At 49.4% G+C, this 13639-nt stretch overlaps 1 protein-coding gene across 5 annotated transcripts in view; it reads left to right on the top strand.

Annotated features, from left to right (window-relative positions):
- Positions 1-13639, top strand: part of HIPK2 (homeodomain interacting protein kinase 2) — a 132822-nt gene that overhangs the window by 14490 nt on the left and 104693 nt on the right. Inside the window, exon 1 of one of the 5 annotated variants that reach the window (XM_049822711.1) lies at positions 5222-5325. The exons of the other annotated variants lie outside the window; for them this stretch is intronic. The gene's annotated coding sequence lies outside the window, so the exon portion shown is untranslated. Of the gene's footprint in view, positions 1-5221; positions 5326-13639 lie in introns of those variants that run through there. 5 annotated transcript variants of the gene reach the window in all.

Here is a 13639-nt window from a genome sequence, read left to right as displayed (position 1 = left end):
AGCCTCTCCTGGTGGTCTCAGCCCTCCTGCCTTGCTTGCCGGGGACGTGGGGAGGGCTGCGGGGGGCAGGCGCTCCCCATCCCGTGCTCGGGGTGTCCAGGTGGGCTGCCTGCCAGCCAGCCTGCGGGGAGCTCATCCCCTTTTCGGTTGGAGGTAGCAACCTAGCAGCACACGAGAGCTGTGAAATCCAACCCTGTGTTGGGACGGGCGGCGCTTAAGCCCCGTGTAAGCCCTAATTTGAAGGCTTAAAGGGAGCTGAAGTGTGGCTTCACCGTGTGCCGCGGCTGAGCTTCACCCTTCCTGAGCTGTGATAGCCTGCCAGGAGGGGAACCGAGGGGCAGGACAGCCTCTGCCTTCCCAGCGGGGCCAGGAACCTCCGGCTGAACTTCTGAGTCCCAACAGAAGCGTTGGATTTGGTCAGGTTTTAAACTGTAAATGTGATTAATTCTGGCTGGCGGTTCTGACCTCTGTGGTTTTCACTGGATGCCCAAAGAAGTTGTTGCCGTAATGGGTCCGTTCTGCCTGCAGCCCAGCTGGTCTCCATACGTCTGGTTACATATGTTCATCCCTATAGTTCTGCCCATGATAACCGCTCTCCGTCTCCCCAGCCTGGTCGCTGCTTCCCTTCGCAGGCAGCAGGCTCAGCTTGCGGCTGGTGGCCGATACCAGCACCCCTGTGCCAGGCTCCTAAAGGCCACGTAGCCACTGTGGTGGGCCTCTGTCGGGGAAGCCCCCCGCTTCCCTCTCACGCCTGCGTCCCCTCCTCCCCACACTTGCTCTCTGCACAGGGACCCTTTTCATCTTGGGGGGATGCCGGGCTCCCCGAAATGCTGGAGTGGGTAAGCTGCCCAGCACACAGGTAGTCACAGCGGGCTGAGGCTCACCATTTCTTCCTTTTTTTCTTTGCGACTGTGATCCTTGTTTGTTTATTTGTCGCTTAGGGTAAGTTCAGCATTGGATGCTTTCATTCATTTCAGAGCCCCGTCACTGCTTAAAACACAGCTGTAGTTTTAGGAAAGCCACAGAGCGCGCGATGCTGCACCCGGGCTCGGGAGGGGGATTTTGGCGAGGGGGAGATCTGCGTTGGGATAGCTTCTGAAGGCGGCCCCCAGCATCATGCCTGCTGTATTGCTGGGAAGCACATGTGCAACTATGTGCCCATACAGACCCGTGTCTGCGGATGTCCCTGGGAGCATCCTGTGGCATCCTGCCCACCTTCCTCCCCCAGTCAGGTCCGTGGGACTTTGGCCAGTACACCGGAGAAAGGATCACTGGTGTTTGTCAACCTTTACAAGAAAACAGATGGTTTTTAAGCCAAAGCTAAGATTGTAGCACATGCTGGAGGCTGGAAGGTAACTAAATCCTAGGTCTCATTTGCACAAATACATTTGGTTCCAATCCTAAGGGCATTTTGCCTTCCCTTGCCTATACCTTCATTTCAGAAACATGTAAATTTAGTTTGGATTCATTTTTTTTAAAAAACACCACAAAATGTGGCTGGGATAGGGGGGTGCTTTTAAATTACATTTGGCACAGAGGAGATAAGGAGGATTCTGGATGCTCCACGGGGTAGGAATCTGTGGATGTTTGTCATTTGTGCGCTGTCAGTGGGGAACACTGAAGAGACTGGATACACCAGGAGAACAGTAAGGATATTTGCAGCCTCTTACTTGTAGGTCTGCTGCTCAGATCAGACCTCTCAGCTTTCTTCTGGCCCAACATATGAGACCCCACACACTGGGTCATGTTTCAGGCGTGAACCTTGCGTGTAGGGTCATCTGGTGGATAAATGTCCCGTCGTGTGAAGGGGGACGGGCTCTGTGGGAAGGTTGCCGCAGGAGTGGGAGGCGATGCTGGCCGGTTAGGCTCCTTCCAGGGCAGAAACCTGCAAGATGCCCCTGCCTCTCTGAAGAGGCTGTCCCTTTTGCGGCAGGGTCTGTGGAGCAAAGAAGAGGGACTTGGTTTCTGGTCTGAAGACCTGGGAGGTACGGACTTACCCGACAGCTCCTGAGGAGGCAGCCGTGGCAGCGATTCCCAGGTTTGCTGGCGGTCAGCAGCGATGGCACATTTAATGCCGCTGAAGGCCTTACCCGTAGCAAAGGTTTTGTTCACATGCGCTGGCTGCTTGCCAGGTCTCAAAATCGTTCCAAAGAGCGACAAACCAGCTAAGGCAGCCTGCGGGGCAGGGACGAGGCTGGGCTTACCCCGCTGTGGCTCCCTCCAGGAGGCTGGAGGACCATGCTGGCAAGGGTGCGTGGTGGGAGCTCTGCACTGACATGGATCATGCTGGGTGTGCTTGGTGCTCTGTTTCTGGAGCTGCCAATTTGGTGTCTTCTACTGCACCGGCTCTACAGGAGGAAGAAACCAAAGAAGAGTTGGAGGCTTGTCCACACAGAGGCTGGCTGCTGGAGGAACCCCCCCAAGCCCTCCTGTTACTGTCGGCAGAGGAGAGGGAGAGGTTTGTCTCCTCTCCTGCCTCTCAGCCAGAAGGAATGCGTGTGCTTGGGGGCTTCCTGCCACGCTCTCTTGCCATGCTGATGGGTTTCATGACACCACTTTTAGCACCTGAGGATAGGTGTGAAAAGGGAGGAGGAGGAGGAGGAGGAGGTGGTGGTGGTGGTGATGGTGGTGTGAGTTAATACAAGACCCAGTGGGAAGCAGCGGCAGGCAGTATTATTTCAGTGGTTTGAGCCAAAACTTACTCTCTCTCTCTCTCTCTCATTAAATTACAACTAATGCAAGTAGCATTGTGAAGGAGGAATTTGGGAACTGTTGTTCATCATCCAACCGCTTGTAACGAATGTGCTGCTCAGTGCCACAGCCCATAGCCTAGCTGAGAAGTAATACACTTGGTATTTGCAGGCATGACATGCATGCCATAAGAATTCCACTGTTAGCATTATTCCAGCATTAGCGAGGGGATATGAAAATAAATGATGAGCTATTGTTTTTCATGATTAAGTCCAGGCTTTTTGCTCGTCTGTCTTTTTCCCTTTGTTTGTGGAAGGAGGGGCCTCTCCATTCCTTTCGATTTCGGAGCAGGCACGTTGTGCCCTCACTCATCCCAGCTCCCCTGTCCCCCTTCCAGACCAGCACCCTTCCACTGCTCCCTCCACCTGTCTCCTCCTGGGTTTGGAGATCAGCCACAGCGGTCCTTTACATTTCTGTAAGATATCACCGCAGAATGATATGATGTCAGAGGGGACCTCAGCATTTTGTTTCAGGTCCACAAAGCTGTTTTGCCTTCACCATCCCTCAAGGGGACCAAGCCCTGTTCTTTGTGGTTGCACTGGCAGGCTCAGAGTTCGGTGGCGGGTCAGCAATTTGGTACTTCGAGGTCATCCACAAGCCTTAAGTGACTCTTATATTATTTAAAAAAAAAAAAGAAAAAAAAAAAAGAAGAGGGAAAGTTCTTGAAGCAGCTGTCAATCTGGATGTGCAGGAGCAGAGCCGAGCAGCCTCTGCCGGGGTCTGCCGACAGTGGCCAGCGCTTAAAAAGAAGTCCACAGGGCAAACAAGAGGGATCTGTGACCTGTGGTTGTGAGGGCCATCCCGGTCCACTCCAGTGGGCTTTCCTATGTTTCCTGCAGAGCTTTATAAATGTAAAGGAGTTAAATGTTACAGGGGAGTGAGGTAGTTAAGCATTATTTATCCTTGCTTTCTCTGGGAGGTGACCAAAGAAGAAAGCGTAGCAGTTTCAGAGATGACCCCTGTTTCTGGAATCCTCAGTTCATGGGGCCAGTTTAAGCTGGCACACAAACACCCACCTGTGCAAAATAAAAGGATTGTTTGGAAAACCGGGCTTAAATATACCCATGAAATCCCCAGACTGAGTCAGTACCAGTGCTATACAGGATTCCTGCGCTCTTAATCTTATTCTTAATCAACTAACCCAGGCAGTCTTTCATGTCATTGAGTTGCTGCTCACTCCAGTGGCCCCAGCCCGCGTTGGCTGTTCGGCAGAAGGCCTGGCTGAGCTGAAGGCAGATGGCAGGGTAGGAGCTTGTGCTGATCCTACTACTATTAACTCTACCACTCCTCTGCACAGCAAGCTGCTCCCTTTGAACATCAGCAGAACCGTTTTTAAAAGCCCTGCGGCCCAGCCTTGTGTGACAGAACAGCTCATTTTGTCAGGGAAAAAGATACCTCGGCAAACTTTGGAGCGTAAGCTGTCAGGGTAACCTCAAGACGCTGCAAGAAGCAGCCGTGGGCTTTGAGGACAGCGCAGCAGCCAGCTGCAGGTGTTGTGTTCCCACCTGAGAGGGGACGCGTGAAAGCCATTGCTTTTTCCCCCCGTTTTCTTTATTCATCCTCTCACAGGAGCAATGCACACACCAGAGTGTTGCGTGACGTTGCTTTGCACGTAATCACGGTTACAAAATCCAAAGCTGCTGGGTTGCTGTACTTGTCCGGCATGCCTCGGCACGCGGTGACCCCCACGGTACGTCGTGGTTATCCCGGTGTAGCCTTGACCTGTGGGTCTCCTAAAATATCTCCGGCCAGGTTACTCCCTGCATGCACACACACGTGCGATGCGCAGCCTTTAGCACCAAGAGCGTGTGCGGCTCTCGCCAATTCACTTCAGGGCAATTGCAGTGTCCCACGTCTCGGAAACGGGGAGGCCGTGTCCGTCTGCCCAGGCTCCTCCACACAGCCCTGGCGGTGATCGCCAAGGTCCTTTCCACTGGGAAGTGATACCTGCGCTCGGTTCTCAGATTTTGCAATATGCCTAAATGGGGGGATGGTGACACTGGGCATGAAGGCATCGACTCGTATTTACTTGTGATCTAAGAAAGTGATTTTGGTTCAGACCTCAAAGGGCAAGCTGTGATTTAAAATTGTGCTACCAGCAGAAGCATATGACCTCATGGTATGAAAAAGCGGGAGGAGATTAGCAAAGAAGTAAGCTTGTAAGGTACACAAATGTCCACAGGGGAAAAAAAAGAAATATTGTATTAGAAGAGTCAGTTTGTCTGCGTAAGAGAAGGCTAGGGAAATGACTAATTTGCTGGTTCTGTTATATGTGCAATTTGATTCAGTCGTTCCGTCTTTGATTCAGGCTCCCTCCTTCGCTTTCTGTACCCCCTACCTCGCCTTGGCTTTTTCCGCCTTTTAAGAGAGAGCGGGCGAGGGAGGGTGGAAGGGCTCAGTGAGGAAGGAGTTAAGGGAATGCTCAGTGGGGATTATAAAACAGCCAGGCACTTGGAAACAGTTAAGAAGAGAGAAACAGATCTGCCAGGAGGGAGTGTGGCACTGGAGCCGGTGGTTTATTTTCATGCCTCCCTACACAGCGATGCAGAAGGCTCTCCTGCGATGGGGACGGAGGTAACGGCGGGGGGAGCGGGGTCGGTGCCGGGGCGGGGGTGGCAAGGTTAAACTGGGGAACGGACTGCTCCGGCACCAAGTTGGCAAGCCTGCCTTCCCACCGATCCTCAGCGACGTGCTCCGCGCTGGATGCGGGTTGTTCCCGTGAAGGGCGGCGGGAGGTAGCGCCTGCCACGGCCCCAGGCCGCGGCCTTGCCCCGGGAGCGTGGCGTCCTCCTCGCGTGTTGGACGTAGGGGAGAGCGGTCTGTGAGAAAGGCGAAGGCGACGAACTCGCTGTCTGCTGGAGCTCGGCGCCGAGAGCCGAGTGTGGGCGGGTCTGCGGGTAACGCCGACGTGAGCGTGAGTTACGCGCGAGGTGCCCTGCGAGCGCGGCTGTGGGTGGACGTCTTGTGCGAGCCCACCTGGCCAGGGAGGAGCCTTCTGTCGTGCTCTGACGAGGCGGCCTTCAGTCACGAGGAGCTGTCGTTTTACTCGCCCTGCGATCGTGCCTCGGAAGCCCAGCTGAGACCTTCTGCACGCCGGGTCAGGCACCGGCCGCCTCGACGAGGGCAAGAGACCCTCGGTCCCGGGAGGGAAAGACTAATACTGGAGGGAACGTGGCCCGACAGAGCGGGTTACTGGCAGGGCCACGCAGAGAAGCCGGGTTGCTTCAGGCTTCCTCCGTGGTGTTCTCCACGTGCCCGTGCTTGGGGCAGTAGCTAACCGCTTCCCAGTTTGAGGGCTGCTGCTGCTGTGGTGGTGAGTGAAGAAGTGACCCGAGTGCAGGCCCTGCCATCCCCTCCTGGCTCTTCGGCTCTGCGCGTAAAAAATCGCAGTGTTTGCAGCCGCACGGCAGCAGGAGCGTATGGGGCAGTGCCCACGGGGGAGTACTGCGTGTGTGCAACGCGGAGACCCGTTTTTCTTGGGGGAAAAAAAAGCAGATACAACTGTCGGAGCCAAGGTGTGCGGAGAGATGGATTAGTCACTCTGCAAGTGTCAGGGGCTCGTCGAGGAAATAGCAGGAGTTTGCTGACTAATGCCGATGATGTTCAAGGAGTAAATGAGAAATACAGAGGGAAAACCCTCTGTTTCTGAATTTGGAAGGGGAAAAAAAAGAGAGGGGAAAAAAAAAAAAAGAAAGGAAGATGTATGGAGTTACTAATCAGCCCCCAAAGTCTCTGACCTATATCTCCCTCCTTTCCCTGGAGCCATTCTTGAAATGAAAAATTAATAGAGAACAACCAGGTTTTACCTCCAGGGTACCCTTTCAGGCTGCCACTACTGCAGGCTGAGACCAGCGGATAGGACTTTGGTGTCCCTCGGCACAATCCAGAAAGCGGAGTGGTCTCGGTCCAGGTCGTTGTGAGGACATCCAGAGAGACTGAAAGCGAGAAAGTAATCTCCTCTCTGGGAAGGACGGTCTCTGGCTTCAGGTGGTTGGGAAAAGGATGTTGAGCCGACACACTAGGTTAAAGTAGACCGGTAAAGATGGATAGTCCTTGAAGTTTCAGTAACTTTATCAGGGGAAATGGAGGTGAGAAGGAAAAAAAAAAAGTATATCAGGTCATTAGCCCTCTGAGGGCCAAGTTCATTGTGTCTACAGAATATTCCCCCCCCCCCCCCTTCCCATTTTTAGGTTTTTAATGAGGAAAGAGAATCCTTATTTAAGAAGCTAAAACCTAGGGTTGTGGGTCAGGAAGTTTCATTTCCCAGTTCTGCTGCTGCCTTGCTCTTTAAGCTTGAGCAAGTCACTTTACTTTCTTCTGGCTCCATCTTTGTCCCTGTAGGGTGTGGATTGTTATACTCTTGGCAAAACATTTTCAGACCTGTAGAAGAAAGGAAAGGCTACATTTTCCAAGGTGACCAGGGCCCAGGCATCGTGACAACAGCCGTGTGCAGTGCAGGAGGAGGAAAGCTGATGCTGAGGGGTTTCTGCCTGCACTGGAATAGAGTTTGCGCCCACACAGCACGCCCACGGCTTTGGGCACTGCTGGATTCACCCTCCCACGTGGTGTGGGAGGGATGGGACCACGCAGCCGTGGCGTGCCGTGAGAAGAGGCGCTGTCACCCACTGTGGCTGCAGGGCTAGGCTAGCTTTGAGGGGATCTGAGCATGTGTGAAAATCTGGTCCTTGACCATCTCCTCGTGTTGCATGACCTCAACTTAGAAGCCCAAGATCACCAGCCATATTTAATGTATAGGTCTAGATGCATCATGTTGTCTTTGTTGTGCTCCTTCAGAGCCTAGCTCCTTAGATGTTTGTAAGATACCTCACTTACTGCTATCTTTTGGGATAAATATCCCTGTAACCCTAAAGGGCCAGGAGAGCTGAGCCATCCCGGCTGTCTCTGTATGGACTTCTGCCTTTCCAATATTAGGATGCCTTATGCAGCTTGAGAAACTAGGTTATATAGCAGCTTTAATGGGGCTTTTTCCAGACACTGATTGACCTGATTCCTCAGACCAGCTGTTTTATTTATTAAGCAAAATAGGAGAAACAGAATGCATCTCCTACATAAATTTGATTCATTGTGGAGAATGTTCAAACTATTTTTTTGTTTTCTCATAAATTGATGTGGAGCTCTTAACTTCATATTGATTTTGGAGATATTAATTTATACACTAGGAATTAGGAAGATTTGCCTCTTCATCTAATCCTGTTTCTAGAGAGAGATTTACTTAATGTGCAGTGTAATTTGTCTAATGTGCAACTTTGTATGTAGAGTGTACCCAGATCCAGTAGAAACAGTGGGTATAATAAAAGAGAGCACTGTAGTGCAGTGCTGTAAATCCCTCTGTAATTAAAAATACTAAATTAGTCAATGTTAGCGCAGTCAGGGGACATTACTAGCTGAAAAGCAGGGATATACAGTGAGAGTTTTCAGTGCAGGATAGAGAAACTGGGTCTGTGTCCATCTCTCTGTGAGTGTGGTATGTGTCTAGGGGAGGGACAGTTTATAACATCATTTGCCAGAAATACAACTTGGGTGGCAAAGAGGAATCATCGGGAATTATCCCAGGGTTGTCCTTGCATGTTCACAAGATGATGGAGAAACGAATTCTCCCGCCAACTCCCACACTGTCTCACTCTGTGTCCCCTCCGAGTCCTGCGTGTGCTTGGTGGTCAGTTGTGAGGTTGGATTTTAAGCTTCTACAAAAGTGTCTCTAAAAATGCTTTATTGCTCTGGCGAAGGCTGGCACCAGCGATTAGTTGATTTATTCCCCCCCACCACCTTTTTTTGTCTGTCTGTCTTTCTTCCCTGGTTTTAACACAGATAAATCACTGCCTGAAATTTTGAGATGGGCCTTTTTTTCAGGATTTTGTGAATCTCCCTGTAAATAAACAGAGGAAGGATCAGTTTATACCAATGTAAAATTCACTACCTCTGAGTACTGTCCATCTGCCTGTCCTATATCCAGCTTATGACCAGTGCTGCCTACAGTGCCTGACACTTAACTTGCTTTCTCTTTTCAAGAAAACAGGAGGAATGGTGGGGCTTATGCTCTAAGCAAAAGTTGGTATTTGGAATTGCGTAACAAGACTTTGTTGTGCATTAACATTAAAAATAAATTAATCTCGTTTATCTGAACAGAATCAGGATATGAAATAAAGCTTTAGTTACAGTTTGCATTTAAGTTTGACTTGATTCTGTTAGTGTTAACATCTGGCCTGTGTGGCTTCTTCAACAACTGGATAATGCCAACCAAGAGAAAGAAAAGTGTATGTCATGGCAATGACCTGCTGTTGAGGCCATCCAAAGGCTTCCTCATTTTAAGACCCTTTTTTTGGTTGTTCACAACTTTACCGAACTTAAGCTCTCTGGGCAAAAATTTTCTATCCTAACTACCTGCCTCAGAATGTATATTTAGAAAGCAGCTCTTTTATACCTCTATTGAATTTTTTGATGCATGTTAAATATAGCGAATGTACAAAGAAATGAGAAAGCAGGCCCCCACCTTACCAACCCAATAAAATTTTCATGGTATATATGTCAGAGGCACCACTTCTGCTGTCTCCAAGAACATCAGCCCAAACTTGGCCAAGTTTTAAGCCTTAAAAGAAACGGTTGTCACCCATCCTCAGCAGACAAAACAAATCTCCGAAGGATTTGGACCTAAGAGTTTCAATTAGGCATTTAAAATTAGTGGAAGCTTTTCTTGTTAATCTCTCTGTGTCTCAGCTCCCTGCCCATGACATATGGATAATACAGTGTCTTACTTTATGAGAGCATTGTGAAAATACATTCCTTTATGTTTGTGAAACATTCAGTTACTCTAATGATTCGTCCTGTAGGAAAGCCCACGAGTAAATTACTAATTCTGTCTGCAGAGCAGAGTGTGGCAGGTATGTAGTAAACAAGGCTTGGAGCCACACCTCGAACAGTGCGGAGAAGATGAAATAGTGACTGGTTGCTGGCTAGGTGAGCACCGAGTATCCTGCCGTACTGGGTGAGGCCAAGGTCCCATAGAAAAATAGCCTGTGATTATGTGATTAACAGCTCTGCCACAGTACACAGGCAAGAAAGGGGGCTGAAGGAAGGTTGCACAGGCCACTGTAAAGCTGAGGTTTCCTAAGCCTTACGTTCTTGATTTGCAGCTTTAAATAGTCTTGCTTTCACCTTTTTCCGTTTTCTGCGTGGTTGTCTATCATGCAGAGTGGGCATGAGGAATAATTAACAGCCGTTGCTCCTGGAAGAAGAGACAGGGAAACGCCTGGTGCCATCGGTCATCAGAGAGGAAAGTTCGTGGTGAAGCCTTGCATCCAGACATTGCGTATAGGAGCATGTGTGACCCTTGAGATAGAGAGAAGTCAGGGATGGAGGAAAAAAGCAGACAAACCGAGATGTCTTTTTTTCCCTTATGACAACTGTTTGGTTTATGCTGTTTTTCTGTAATAATGCTGAATACCATTAAACAGCGATGCCACAAACCAACAGACTTGCAAGTTATTTTAAAGGAAGGACAGGATCATCCCATGCTTTTTGCTGTGGGCCTTGTGGGAAGGCGTTTCCTGGTTTTACCCTGGGTACTCACCTGCTTGCTCCCTCTCCCAGGTCCTGCCCTGCGGAAATCCTAAGTGGTAGACGCACAAGACTGTCATCTTTAAGCTTGGGAAAATGATCCAGCCCTGACTCACAGGCAGAATCACCCCCAAATCCCTCTGCTTTTGTTCACTTTCTTATATTTTGCTTTTCTATCCATATGTGTTTCCCCAGGTGGAATGAAGTAGCGCTGCCCGCAGCCCGTTACTAGTTCAGAGTTGTATGTGGGCAGTAGCAGGGGAGGAGGAGGCTCTGGTTGAAGCCTTGAAGTGGAAATCGTGACCATGCTGCCAATGAGCAAGCTACTGGATGGCTGGGATACACACTTCAGCAGAAGTTTGCCCATGTCACAGTAGTATCGGCTGTTTCTTCTGCACTAGCTTAGGATGGGAGTAAGTCTGTCAGTCACTGCGATGCTGCAGAGGGGGTGGGAGTGGAAAGCAAAGGTTGCCATGAGCCAGGAGCTATGAGATGCAAGAAAGTTGTATAGATGCACTGACGTTAAAGGGTTACAGTTCAGCAGGGGAACATACTCACTGAGCTGTACAAGTTGAGGAGACTGGCTCATTCTCTGCCTACATTATGAGTCAAACCAGGATGCACATTTTCTTCAAATCCCTAAACCCTAAAGCCCGTGCACAAGAGCCTCTTCTTGATGTGGTTTTCATAATTGATGTTTGGCTATTTCACAGTTGCTTTTCCCCATGGAGTTTCTCTTAAAAATGCCCTATATTTCTTTTTAATTTTGACTGTGCATGGCAAGTTTGTATTTCAGAAAAAATACTCGGGCGTCATTTTTTGTAAAGCTAGGATGCCATTAGGATACTTTGGGGAGGGAACTGCTTATTATTTGTGGTGTCCCCTGAGAAGCTGATAACTGAAGTCCTACCAATATTTCCCCTTCTTCTGCATGTGAATTTGCAGAAAGGTTTGTCGAGGCAGACGTCGATCTGCCAGCACTGGCTGGTTGTTACAGTTGTTCAAGCATTCGGCAATTGTGTTTTAGCAAGCAATGACAGTTTCTCTTTCTCTTTCTTTGTCTTTTTTGTTTCTTTTTCTTTTAATAGCAAATGCCTTTCACATTCCCTGCTGTTGACTCCTCCAAAAGCAGTCATGCCTTTTAACTGGCAGCTTTCAGTATGTAACTCTGAGCTGAGGTCTCTCAGCCCTGTTGAAACCCTGGAGAAGCAGCTGGGGTGGAGAAGGTGGTCCTGCTTCAGCCAAGGGCCCTGCGAGGGAGGAAAGAGGGGACTGCAGCCCCTTGGTCTTGCTTCATGCCCTGTGTGCCTGCACACGGGGGCAACCACTGGTGCGGGCGTCTTCGGTCACCTCCAGGTGGTACCTACGCTTAGTGTGGATCCCCAGCAGCGTCCCATCCCCCATAACGCTGGCGAGGGAAACACAGAGTTGCTCTGGAGCGGGGATTTTGGAGGAAAGGGGCCGTTACCACAGGAGGGGCTCGTCTCCTCTGAAAGACGACGTCGAGCCACGCGAGCGAGGGGCTCAGAGCGTCCGCTGGGAGTCCGCTGCGATGCATCGGTCTGTTGCCCCGACCTCCGGTGTTTCACACCCAAACTGCTGGGCGTTGACTTTGTCGCGGTGTGCTACTTTTTAAATAACGCTTACCAAGGGGTGGAAAGTGTCTAACCCACTGCGTGCCTGCGTCCTCCCTCCCGCTCCCCTCCGCACAGCTCCTGGGGGGGCCGCAGCTTGAAGGTGTCCTGGGCAGCAGAAGGGGAGGTGGTGGAGGTAACGTCCCCCTCCGAAGATCTGTTATGTGTTAGGACATGGGATGTGTTACTCTGTTTCTGACCTCTGAAAATGACCTCATTTTCATTTCTGACCTCATGAAACCTACTCTTTGCCCCTTTGCCTGCCAGCCAGCCCGGTTCTGAGTTAGACAGAGCACATAAGGCCGCATAGACGGGATCACCTTTCTTTCCAAAAAAGAGTACAAGGCAGCACCAGTGCTTGTTTTAATTTATTCCTGCTCCTGGGTGTAATTATAACCTCTGGGTTTCAGTGTAAAGGTGGAAGGGAATGTGATTGAATGGGGTTAAGTTTTTTTTTTTCAAATTGCATTAATACGTGACTTATATGAAAAACAACCACCCTCACACAGGAACGCAGGCAGTATTTGCAAACTGCCTGTGGATTTATGAAGCATTTGGAAACACACCGTACATTATTTCCTGAGACCTGTTTCTTTATGCAGCGATGGTGTTTGCTTATTCTGGGACAATGACGAGACATGAAGGTATTAAAAACAAAAAAAAGTATAGAAAATGTTTATTTCAAAAGCTAATAAAGGCCCTGTTTCTTAACAGAACAGAAACAAAATGACAAACCTTTCAGCACCTAGTTGGGACTTTGAGAGATCTGCCTACAGAAAACTCTATTTATCATGTATTTATATATACTTCTTTTTAAATTTTTTTTCCCTGTTTTCTGTGAAGGCTGTTTACACCAAAACAATATCTTTGTTTTCAGAGTTCATCTGCTCCCGCTGCTTCTTTTCCAGCTGAAGTCACAATACTCGGTCTGTGACATCACCGTTGGCTGCAGTGACAACGTGGTGTCACAAAGAGGAATTTTCACTCCAGGTGGAGAATGTGCAGCAGCAGCAGACAAACTCTGCCGAAAGCAGACTGTGTTTGAGTCTGCATATTAGTAGTCATGAAGAAAAAAGGGAAGAAAAAATCCCCAAGAAAATCCAGGAGAAGAAAACCCACAGAATGCCTATGTAGGTCTTATGAGAGTGTGCGGCTTCTGGGATGGGCATGGGTGCTGGAGACTCTACCTTCTCCAGGATTTCTTTCGAAATCAATTAACAGCAGACCAAATACTTAACCAGTAGAAAATTACTTACTTTTTAAAAAAGGAGAGTGGGAGAGAGGTGTTTAATTTAGACTCAAGTATGACTCGGATACCTGAACTGTATCCACAAGTTTTGTGGGGCTTTTTTGTGCTTTTTTTTCTACACAAACCCCCTTGCAGAAAACAAGGGCAGATGACTACTGCCCTGATCCTACTAATGCTTACACATGTGGTTAGCTTTCAGTGTGTGAGTTGTCCTGCTGAAGTCAGTTAAGACAATTCATGTGCTTAAACTCAGACACAGGCCCACATGCCTGTAGCGTGAGGGTCTAGCCGACTGCCCTAGGGGAACAGTTAAATAAAGAATTTATAAAATGTTTTCTAATGCAGACACTGTTGACCTGGAAAAGCTGAAGTCTGTGGCCTGAATCCTCCAGGAAAAGCAAAGAAACTGGCCTTACGCCTTTCCCCTTTG

This window comes from Accipiter gentilis, chromosome 18, assembly GCF_929443795.1.
Source record: "Accipiter gentilis chromosome 18, bAccGen1.1, whole genome shotgun sequence".
NCBI classification, from domain to species: Eukaryota; Metazoa; Chordata; class Aves; order Accipitriformes; family Accipitridae; genus Astur; species Astur gentilis.
The sequence above is the reverse complement of the archived record's forward strand: the minus strand, read 5'-3'. Positions and strand labels throughout refer to the sequence as shown.